General features: G+C 48.4%; 3 non-coding genes across 3 annotated transcripts; all 3 read right to left on the bottom strand.

The window, feature by feature from the left end:
* Window positions 1-481: 481 nt before the first annotated feature.
* On the bottom strand, window positions 482-554 carry TRNAV-CAC (transfer RNA valine (anticodon CAC)). Its single transcript has one exon. It is a non-coding gene; the product is annotated as a tRNA-Val (tRNA).
* A 5173-nt stretch (window positions 555-5727) lies between these two features.
* Window positions 5728-5800, bottom strand: TRNAV-CAC (transfer RNA valine (anticodon CAC)). Its single transcript has one exon. It is a non-coding gene; the product is annotated as a tRNA-Val (tRNA).
* A 4923-nt stretch (window positions 5801-10723) lies between these two features.
* On the bottom strand, window positions 10724-10796 carry TRNAV-CAC (transfer RNA valine (anticodon CAC)). Its single transcript has one exon. It is a non-coding gene; the product is annotated as a tRNA-Val (tRNA).
* Window positions 10797-12080: the final 1284 nt, after the last annotated feature.

Raw genomic sequence — 12080 nt, 5'->3', positions numbered from 1 at the left:
TCTGCGGCAACTCAGGACGTTCTACGTCCGCCGCTTATGAACGTGGGTGGCGCTGATGAACACTCTCAAGGTTAGGTTACTTGTAAACATAAATACCCCCGAAAGCAGAAGATTTGACAGCCGTCGCCGTAGCTCAGAGGTAGAGCACCGGACGCGTAATTCGGAGGTCGTGGGTTCGGATCCCACCGGCGGCATGTGGTTGTTTTTTCTTCTGCTTTTCTAATCAATTTTCTTTAAGCGATAACATATTCAGTAATATTCTAAATTGATCAACACCACAAAATAAATAAAAAAAAAATCCCCTGTGCCCCTTGGTTTCTGTGGCTGTTGGCTTCTGTCATATTTATAACGAGCCCCTCATTCCCCTTCCCTTGTTTGCTCCAGTGCAGAGGCAGGTATTTCTTCTTTGATCTGGAGCTTGCGTCCGCAACTGCCAATGATTGTACCACTGGGAAGGCGAGCAAATAAAAAAGAAAAACAATGTTACCGCCCGGGATCGAACCAGGGACCTTGCGCGTGTGAGGCGCACATGATAATCGCTACACCACGGAAATGGCTTTTTCTTTTCTTTATTACAGACTTGGCCGGGGAAACAAAACAAAAATACAATGACATGACAATAAAAGCACAGGTCAGTTTCTAGCTAGTGCACGATGATAAAATGGGTTAAATGATTTTAGTTGGTCGAGGACAGGCAGCCACTCAGGCTGAGGAGCTTGCTGTCCGAAAACTTCCTGAGTATACATGATGCTCTCAATGAAATACTGATGAGCCGGATTCACAACAACATGTTCATGCCTGACATCCATTCGCGTACGCCATAGGCTGTGCATGCAGAGCAACATTAGCAGGTCGCAAGGCACTTCACCTGGCTCTGCACATGGTAGGAGGCGTATTCCAAAAGGAGTCAGGGGGAAATCTTTTTTCAGTGTGCGCTTCAACACATCCCAAAGAAAAATAGCGTCATGACAGTCGAGAAAGATATGTTCTATAGTTTCCACTTTCTTGCAAATAAGACACTCTACTGACCAAGGTACAAAAAGGCCTTTGCTTTGCAACCATGGCTTCACTGGGAGGGTTCCAGTATGCAATTGAAAAAAGAAAGAACGCACTGAAGGCTTCACCGGCATTCTTTTGACTCTTTTTAGCACATCCCTTTCGGGACCCAGAAGATAAGCACTGCGATAAACAGGCACTGGCAGAAACACATCAAGCAGGTCCTTGTACATCTTTTTCCTTGTTACAATGGTTAGATACTCATCGGAAAATTTACCGAAGAATACGGACTGCTGCAACAACTTCTTGCAAAAAAGCACTTAACCCACTCCGCCCTGCAGACATAGATGACACAACATAATCAGGCAGTGATTCTGACAAACGCACTTGTATAACAGTTCGCAGAAAATCATTATCTTGACGCAAGAAAAAGAATCTAGTGACTATCTGTCTCAGAAATAAATTTGACAACCCTAGCCCCCCGTTCCGCACCTTGTGGAACAGATTGCATCGGCTGGTACGTACCCATGTTGACGCCCAAATAAATGTTGCAAACACTCTGTGCAACCTTTGCACTGAAGTCCTTGGCAAAGTTAACGCTTGCAGAACGTAAAAAATCCTCGCTACTAAAAACATGTTGCACACCGTAGCTCTTGCGAACATGGAAAAGTTGTGACCGCCCCATTTGCTTGTCTGAGCTTTGACTCGTTCGGTTTCATGGGCCCAATATTCTTTGCTTTCTCTGTAGTTGGTTAGCGGCACGCCGAGGTACTTTCCTGGCGTGTCTACCCACTTCATTCGACAGATTACTTCTGGCGTGGCCTGCCACTTTCCATGCCAAAAACCAAAACATTTCTGCCAGCTTATCGCGTAGCCACTTGCATCACAAAAATTTACGGCTTCTCTCACCACTTCTTGCACACTTTCCTGGTCTCTGCAGAACACTGCTATATCATCTGCATATGCCAATACCTTCACTTCATTATGACAAAAGGCGTAACCTCGAATGTTTTGCGTAGTTAACAGCTTTAAACAAAAGGGCTCCAGGTGAAGTGCAAAAAGCAGTGGAGAAAGAGGGCAACCCTGCCTCACTGACGACAAGACAGGAATACTATTACTCAGGCGGTTATTAATTATCAACCTTGATGTACAGCCATCATAAACCATTTTCACGCCATCAGTGATGATACATCCTACATTCACATGTTCCAAAAGCACGAACAAAATTTCATGCACAACTTTATCAAACGCCTAATGCAGGTCCAGTTGCATCATGGCGACACGACCCTCCGTTGCATCACAGCATTCAAGGACACTTCTAGCTACGTGTATGTTAGTAAAAATGGATCTTTCTTTTATGCCGCAGGTCTGGTGTGGGCCAACAAGAGTTTTAATTACTGTTTGGAGTCGTCCGGCTAGCACTTTCATATAAATTTTGTAGTCTACGTTGTTAAGCTTATTGGGCGGTAACACTCAACTGACTGCAACCTACTCGGGTCGTCCGATTTTGGGATCAACACCACGTGGGAAGTTCGAAAAGACGGCGGAGTTAACTTTCTTTCGTAACACTCGCTTATTACGCGCTGTAATGCTATTGCCATTTCTGTTTTCAAAGCCTTGTAAAGTGCGGCACCGAGGCCGTCCGGCCCAGGCGACTTGTTCAAGCTCAGCTGCTGTATTGCAGCTTCGATTTCTGCTGCCGTTATGGGCTCCTCAAGTACCTGCGCCAGGTCCTCCTCGACTCTTGGCATTAGCGACAGGAATGCAGTTTTGTAATGTTCAACATCAGGCGTTTTAAGGCTGAACAAGTTTTGGTAATATTCCAGAAACGCCCTTTCAATCACCTCAGATTCGGAAGTTACGTCATTGCGATAACAAATTTCCTTTATCTCTTTCGAAACTGCATACTGTTTTTGTCGCTGAGCGCCCTTTTTGTGGGCGTCTCCCCAAGCCAAAATCTTTCGCTGCGCGCCCTTATCACAGCACCTCGATATTTCGTTTCATCTATTAGTTCAAGCTTAGTTTTGGTCTCTTTTATTTCTTGTCTGTACAACCCCGGCTTGACGCCTTCCATGCTGAGCATGAAATCAAGCTCGGTACGAAGTTCCTTTTCTTGCTGTTTTTCTTTACGCTTTAAAACACATGCTCTTTCTATAGCGGCCACTTTCACGTCGCATTTAAATTGTTCCCATGTTTGTATAAAGTCTGTCTCTTTTTCTAACAAGCTTTTGACTGAGTCTTTTAGTTTCTTGCTAAACTCGTCATCCTCCAACAATGAGTCATTAAATTTCCATAATTCCCAACTAAACTTGACAGTCCTTTTCCTCTCCCCAAGTGTGATCACGACTAAAGAATGATCACTGAAGCTGACGTGCACAGTCTGGTACTGGGAACACAAGGGCACAACTTCAGAAGGAACATAAATTCTGTCCAGCCTTGCGTGACTAACGCCTTGGAAATGCGTGTACTGTGCTTGTTCTGAACCTTGCATTATAATGCCAATATCTTCCAATTCTGCTTCATTAATCATCTCAGACAGTAGCTCGACACTCGTGTCCTGCAGGGTTTTGTTGCTTGTTCTATCTTCAGGTCTACACACGCAGTTGAAATCTCCAAGCAATAGTACACGCTTTTCTGTCAGCAGGAAAGGTTGAACACGGCGAAAAAAGGCATCTCGTTCTGGAATTCTATTAGGTGCATATACACACACAACAGCTCTCCACTCTACACCAGAAAAGTAAAAATCGCATGCTACAATCCGGCCACTTTCACAGGAAAATACAGTTTCCACAGCGACTTTGCCGTTTCGAGTTAAAATCAGACACCCTCCCGACTTTCCTTTTGCATGGCACACGCAAACACTGAACTGTGCACGGTAAATTTCTGCCATCGCATCTGTCAACTCTTCGCTTTCAATTTTTGTCTCTTGAACAGCCAACAGATCGATTTCGTTTTCGAACAAGAGACGTTTAAGCTGATTTTGCCTTCTTCGCGCAGAAAGACCTCTCACGTTCAGTGTGGCAATACGCAAGCTAGATGTTAGTTGAGGCGCCATCTAAATGGTTGGGATTCGCCGCTCTCAAAGTGACATCGGTTTGCAGCTCACCTCATCAAAAATCCTTCCAGCTTGCAAAGTACGGCGGTGTCAGCACTGAACCCGATCGAAGACCGGGTCACCAACACGAAGACCCTGCAAGGCACCTCCGCTAAGGCGGAGGGACACCCGACGAAGTCCTACGATCAGGAGGGATGTTCGGCTTGGGCTTGTAGGCCGCACGTCGAACAGGAGGCGCTTTGGGAAGAGGTTCCTCATGGTCCGTCCCGTCGTAGCTCGTCGCCTTGTCATCAGCTTCGTCGTGGGTCCTCTTCGCTGGCAAAGTTGACGCCGCGGGCATCTCCGTGTCAACGTCCTTCTCGTCGGTCGATTCCAAAACCGTCTCAGCTGCACCTACCGCAGCATCATCTGCTTTTCCCGCGTCCTCCTCAGTTCTGGTGTCAGGCACAGGCGGTTCTTCTGAGTTGGCAGCCTCATGTTCCGTGGGAAGCGTTGCTTTTTCTGAGGCTATGCTTTTCGGTACTGCGTCTTCCCGACTCTCACGGGTCGCCTCTACTGCGTCGACTTCGTCCATAATATGCTCCTCAGTAGTATCGCTACGACCAGGACCAGCTACGGTAGCATATGTTCGCACGCACTGGGCGTCGTCGTGGCCGATGCGACGACAGAGCCCGCAACGTGGCACACGGCACTCCCGACGTATGTGTCCGGTGCCGCGGCAGCGGAGGCAGAGCGGAGCTCTGCCAGGAACGTGGACGAGTGCGACGTCCTCTTCAACACGCAGCTGGTGCGGTAAGTCCTCGATGGTAACGCCCACCTTCAGCTTCAATGTCACTGAGCGCGTAGTAGACGACTTGTCGACGCAGCCTTTGACTCTCCACTTGTCCCGAGTTATGTCGGTCACTTTTCCAAAAGCCGCCAGAGCTGCCTTCACGTCGTCATCTTTCACGCCGTGTAGCAGCCAGAACAGCTTCAGCCTGACGCCCTGGTTGCATGGGTTAATGACCACACAGCGGTGGTCCTTGACGTTGAACGCCTCCGCCTGTAGCATTTTGTTTTTTCCTTCTTCATTGCAGAATGTCACGGCCCAAACATGATTCATCTGATATTCCCCGAGGGCAACCACTTCCGGCAGCAATGACAGACGCTCAAGAGCGTCACGAAAGTTTTCAACACGGTATGGCCTGGCTTGGACGTCGCCATGCAAAAAAACAGTATGCAAAACGCTCGAACCTGTTGGCAAATGCGGCAAAATCAGCTGGTAGTCCTCGTTCGGTTTGATCGTACTCCTGATACCGCGGCCCGGCTGGGCCGCTAAATCCGCTCCTTGGGAGCCCATGATACACACGTCCGTCACGCTCGGTGGCCGGAAGTAGAATCACACCACGGAAATGGCAATGGAAGCAGGTATTTCTTCTTTGTTCTGGAGCTTGCGTCCACAACTGCCAATGATTGTACCACCAGGAAGGCGAGGAAATAAAAGAGAAAACAAAAACAATGTTTCCGCCCTGGATCGAACCCGGAACCTTGCGCGTGTGAGGCGCACGTTATAACCGCTACACCACGGAAACGGGAATGGAGGCAGGTATTTCTTTTTTGTTCTGGAGCTTGCGTCCGCAACTGCCAATGATTGTACCACCGGGAAGGCGAGGAAATAAAAAAGAAAGCAAAAACAATGTTTACGCCCGGGATCGAACTGGGGACCTTGCGCGTGTGAGGCGCACGTGATAACCGCTACACCACGGAAACGGTTTTTTTTTAATTTATTGTCTGCTTAGACACATACATCACAAGAAAACAAGAGAAGTATACACACACATAAGGACATGGTACATGGCGTCGGTATGGGCTAAAACCATCAACCAAACCTTGGCTGACGTAAGGCGCTAAAAGCGTTTCATATGTACAAGAGGCTCAATTCTCGGTGCCCATTCAGGCACTTGTTTCAAAGTTTTGTAGGTTTCCAAGAATCTGCCTACAGATTCGGGAAAGTACTCCTGCGCCGGCCTTGCATCGATGTCAGCATGTCGGGCCGCTATGCAGGCCTTCTAAATACAGTGCAATCCCATGAGCATTACTGCGTCAAACGGTACACCTTCTTCATTGTCCACTGCTAGGAAACGAATCCCACGGGGGTCAAGGGGGAGATCTTTTTTCAGTGTTCTTTGAAGAATGTCCCAAAAGAACACTCCTCCCCAGCAGTCCAAAAAAACATGCTCGATAGTTTCTGGCTTTCTACATATAAAGCAATGATAACCCCATGGAACATACAATCCTTTCTCTGCCATCCAAGTTTTTACCTCTAACGTTCCGGTGTGCAGCCTGAAGAAAAAGGACTTGGCTGCCGGAGCTACATACATTCGCTTCGCACGCTTTAAATAATCGCTGGCTGGATGGGTGCTGTACATAGTTCGATACAGTGGCACAGGAAAAACCAGGTCTGTAAGGTCCTTGTATACCTGTTTGCGTTTTAGTCTTGCAAGATATTGGTAGGAAAATCGTGCGCTCAGGAAGTTACAGGAAACCGCAACCTCCTACAGGAAGCCAAAAACACCTCCTTGTATACACTGGGTAGATACCACAAAATCCGGCAAAAGTCTGCTCAATCTCATCTGTACTACAGTACGCAAATACGGGTCCTTCACATCTAGAAGGAAACAAAAATGGTTGACCACTTGCCTCAGGAATAAATGCGACAAGCCCAGGCCTCCTTGACTAACTCTCCGGAAGAGGTTGGTACGGCTTGTCCTCTCCCATACCGACCCCCACACAAAGATGGCCAATACACGGTGCTACTTTTGTACATTGGCGAGTGAGCAGTGCAAAACACTTAGCACATACCACAGTTTGGTAACAAAAAACACATTGTACATAGTGCTGCGCGCAAACATAGACAAGCCCCCTCCTTTAACCTTCTCCGTTCTTTCACGCACTTCTGCAACTTGGCTCCGCCAGTAGGGCTCACTGTCGCGGTAAAACTCTAAAGGAGCGCCTAGGTACCTCGCTGGTGTATCAGCCTATTGCATGTTCGCGAAAGTGCCTGGTTTCGTCGCCCAAGAACCATGCCAGAATCCAAAGCACTTGCCCCAGTTAACAGCGCTGCCGCTGGCATCACAGAAAGGCTTAACAATTTCCACCGTTTTCAAGATGCTCTCATGGCCAACGCAGAAAACCGCCACTTCATCCGCGTATGCCAACAGTTTCACTTCGGTTAGTTGTAATTTAAAGCCTTTTACGTAGCTGGTGCCTATTATACTAAGGCAGAAGGGTTCAATATATAAGGCAAAAAGTAATGGCGAGAGGGGGCAGCCCTGTCGCACGGATCGTTGCACCTCGATGGGTGCTCCTACCGATTTGTTGATTACTAGGCGCGTTGTGCATCCCCTGTAAGCCATTGCGACACACCCTCTGTGATAACTGCTCTCACGTTGACGTGTTGCAAAAGTGTAAACAAGATTTCATGTTGTACACGATCGAACGCTTTCTCCAAATCGAGCTGGAGCATTGCGACGTTCATGTTTAGTGCATCGCAGCACTCCAGCACGCATCTCGCCGTGTGAATGTTAGTGAATATTGACCGATCCCTTATACCGCAAGTCTGGTGTGGTTTTTTTATAACCGTTTGAAGTCTTTTAGCCAGTACTTTCATATAGATCTTATAGTCGACGTTCGTTAAGCTGATCGGAAGATAGGACTTTACTTGCCTTAAAGCGATTCGATCCTCTGTTTTGGGGATGAGAACTGTATGCGTGGCCAGGAAAGAAGGCGGTAGGCGCTTCCGTTCATATGCGTCTTCTAAAAGGCGGGCTATTATAGCCCAACTATATTATAGCCAACTATATTTCAGCGACAGTAATCGGGCGCTCTAACACCTCTTTTGAGTTGTCATTAATCCTAGGCATTAAAGCCAGGAATTCTGTCCTGACGATTTCTAAGTCTACCGCTCTACGCGCAAATAGACCTTTGTAAAACAGGGTGAAAGCGTTTTCGATGTCGTTCTGTTCGTTCAAAATAATGCCGTCTTGTTCAACTTCGGAAATCGCATTCTTGCGGGCCCATTTTCTTTCGCTTGCCAGTGCTCTTTTAGTTGGTGCCTCACCGGTTATCTCTTTATCGGCTCTGGCTCGTACAAGCGCACCCCGGTATCGGTCGATATCAAACTGTTCGAGCTTATGTTTGAGCGAACAGATGTCAGCCTTGAACGTGCCGGGAGCTGAGTTTTCTTGATTTACTAGCATTTGCAGGCTCTTTCGTAAGTTCGTCTCATACTTATCATTCTCGTACTGTATAGCGCTAGCTCGTTCCAACGCTTTCATTTTAGTTTTTGCTTGAAAGTCTCCCATTGTTCGCAAACCACTGTGGCTGTATCATCCTTAATTTCTTCAAGCATACTTGACACTTGTTCCTTGAAAACGTCGTCATCCAAAATCTTCGCGTTAAACTTCCATAACTCCCATGTGAATTTGTTTTTATTTTCTTTCTTGTTCTTAATGTCAAACCAGACAAGACAGTGGTCGCTAAATGACAGACTGCACATGGTACTCTCGGCAAAGCGCTGTCAATTCGGCCGAAACGTACATTCTATCAAGCCGGGCCTGACTGGCTCCTTCCTTGGAAATGCGTAAAGCGAACGCAGTGGTCGACTTCCAAGCATTCCGCTACGTCTTCGATCCCAAATTCCTCGATTAAGCTTCGAAGTTCTGCCGTGCTGGCGTCTCTGTACGGTGTATCGTTCGCTTTGTCTCGCGCCGCTGAAACACAATTAGTCTCCCATCAGTACTAGCTTCCGATCGACATCGCAATAATTTTTGAGTCCCTCAAACATCTGTCGTCTTTCCTCGAGTACATTAGGAGCATACAAGCATATCACCCGCCACAGCATTGAACCAAAACTAAAATCGCAAAGAACCATACGTCCTGCAATGTCCGACCTTACGGCCTGCACCTCAAGCCCCAAATTTTGGTGCACAAAAAGAACACAGCCTGCGGATCTCCCAACCGCATGGCTCACACACACGTAGTAATGTGACATGAAAGGCAGCACCATACTCTCGGTCTCAACATCTCCTTCAATTTTCGTCTCTTGTACGGCAATAATATCCAATTCTTTTTCCGTTGTCAACCTATATAACTGCCGTTGCCTCCTCCTCACACATAGCCCTCGGACATTGATTGTGGCGAATCGCACAGCTCTATCTGGCAGCGCCATTGTAGTATGGAAGGAGACCAAGAGGATGGTGCTTACCGTTGACAAGAAGCATCCTCAGCGCCAGAACAAGCGCTCGTCCAGTCACAAAACTTACAACTACGCGGCCGCCGGCGGCGGCGTCGGCGGTGTCGGTGGCGTCGGCGGCGGCGTCGTCGCCCTCGTCGTCGTCCTCCGGTCTGGAGGGATGTTCGGCCGAGGTCGCAACGCCGACCGACGCACGGGAGCTGCTTTTGACGGTGGCTCTCCGTTGACAGGTGGGCCAGAAGATGTGTCATCTTCCTCGACGACTTCGTGCGAGCGTTTAGTCGCCGCGGCGGCGGTGCCCTCGTTTGATGTGTCCATGTTCTGCTCCCCCTCGCTGGCGCTTCCCACCGATGTCGCGCTTATCTTCTCGTCCTGGACCAACCTCGCCATCGATGGGTCTTCTGTTCTCGCATGTGTGCCATTTTCCTCGAGGTTCGGAGGGACGTGGCGTACTGATTCGCCCGAGGCTTGCTCAGCAGGCTCATTTCCAGCCGTAGCTTTGTCTTCTGACTCCGCCTTGGCTGCTGCTTCAGCATCAGCTTCATCCATTAGGAGCTCCGAGTTATCGTCACTCCTCGCGGGCCCTGTGACGCTGGCGCAGGTACGCACGCACTCGGTCTCGTCGTGGCCAAAGCGACGACATAGCACACAGCGCGGTACCTTGCAGTCACGACGTATGCGGCCTGTGCTCTGGCATCGCAAGCAGAGGGGTGCCCTGCCCGGCACCACGACAAGGGCCAGCTCACCAGCGATCCTAAGCTGATGTGGTATATCTTCCGGTTTCACACCGGCCTTGAGCTTCAAAGTCACGGTCCGGGTCGTCGAGCTCTTGTCAGACACACCATTCACCCTCCAACGCACCTTGACCACATCTGTCACTTTTCCGTACACTAGCAAAGCCGCCCGCACGTCGTCATCGGGGACGGTGGGCAGCAGCCAGTGCAGTTTCAACCGTAGGTCCTGGTGAGACGGGTCGATGAGAACGCAGCGATGGTTCTTCACTTGCACTTCGTTGTTGGCGAGCAGTCTCTGCACACCTGCATCACACTTGAAAACAACTGCCCACACGTGATTCATTTCATACACCCCCAAAGCCGTAACCTCGGGGAGCCGATTCAAATTCACCAGCGTATCCCTAAGACTTCTACTCGGTAGGGCCGTGCTCTCACGTCCGCATGCATAAAAACGGTATTCAAAACCAAACGCCCGGAAGGCAGATAGGCAAAACAACACGATACTCATCTTCCGATGCAGAAGAAAACCTGTTACCGCGGCCGGACACGGCCGCTGATACCGCTCCAACGGAGCCCATTTCACACGCATCCGTTCGCTATCGCGGCCGGAAGTGGAATCGTGTTTCCTCGTTCTGGAGCTTGCGTCCGCAACTGCCAATAATTGTACCACCGGGAATGCGAGCAAATTAAAAAAAAGCAAAACAATGTTTCCGCCCGGGATCGAACCGGGGACCTTGCGCGTGTGAGGCGCACGTGATAACCGCTACACCACGGAAACTTTTTGTTCAACATGGTATTTATTACAGTGATGTAATGTTCTATGTCCATGAACTATATACAAGCCATTATGAAAACAGCGTTAAACAATACATGTTGAAAAGACCATGCACTAGGAAAGGGGCAATGCAGAGCACATCACTAATAGTGAGTGCCACTCCGGTTCGTACTCAGTCTGGGCATACGCGTCTCTTAGATGAACAACCATTCGACTGAAGTAATCCTTTGTAGACACAACAGGTTCACAGTGTCTGTCCATCATGCGGGTTTTCCAGAGGCTGTGCAGTCCAATCAGAAAGAACATGTCCAGGGGTTCATCAACAAATGGCAGCGCAGTGAGATAGCGAACAGAATGTGGAGTCAGATGAATTCTTTTTTTAAATGTGCGTTGCAGAATATCCTAGAAGAGTACTGCATCTTTGCAACTCATGAAACAATGCTCAATTGTTTCTGGTTCATCACAAAGGCAGCAATTAACGGTAGACACAAAAATGCCCTTTTTCTCTAGCCATGTTCTAACGGGCAACGTACCGGTTTGTAACTTAAAGAAAAAGGTCTTTGTACACGGCGAGACTGGCATCTTACGTACTCTTTTGAGTACGTCATGCCCCGCTAAACCAAAATACAGAGAGCGGTACATGGGCGGAGGGAATAGCATACTAATCAAATCCTTATACAACTTTTTCCTCGACACTAAAAAAAGGAACTCAGGAGAAAAACGAACAAGTAGGAAACGGACAGCCAAATACACCTCTTGCATTATGCCCCACAAACACGGACGGTCACAAACATTGGAAGACACAATGAGGTTAGGTAAAAGATGAACTAAATTTGTTTGCAGGAATGAACGTACTATTGGGTGTGTAGTGTCACGGAAAAACATGAAACGTGACACTATCTGTCGGACATACAGGTTAACTAGACCAAGGCCGCCAGCGCTTACAAGCCGAAAAAGGTTATCACGCCTCATGGATTCAAAAGACGAATCCCACACAAAAGTACGAAAACCCTGTGAAAGCGCTGGATAGCAAGTCTTGCCCAATGAATAATTTGCAGTACATAATATATTTTTTGGTGGCGAGAAACAGATTACAGGCGGTCGCCCTGCCAAAAATTGAGAGGCCATGGGGGACAAACGTTTGAGCATAGCGCTGAAGAGTTGACACGCGGTCTTTCCAATAATGTGCGCTATGCTTATAGGCACTCAAAGGGACGCCAAGGTACTTTGGTGGCCTGCATGTCCATGTTATACCAGCATATTCAGCAGGTGTCGAACCCCAGCTTA

Source organism: Amblyomma mixtum, chromosome 4 (assembly GCF_055824585.1).
Source record: "Amblyomma mixtum isolate Tamu chromosome 4, ASM5582458v1, whole genome shotgun sequence".
In the NCBI taxonomy this organism is placed as follows: domain Eukaryota; kingdom Metazoa; phylum Arthropoda; class Arachnida; order Ixodida; family Ixodidae; genus Amblyomma; species Amblyomma mixtum.
The sequence above is the reverse complement of the archived record's forward strand: the minus strand, read 5'-3'. Positions and strand labels throughout refer to the sequence as shown.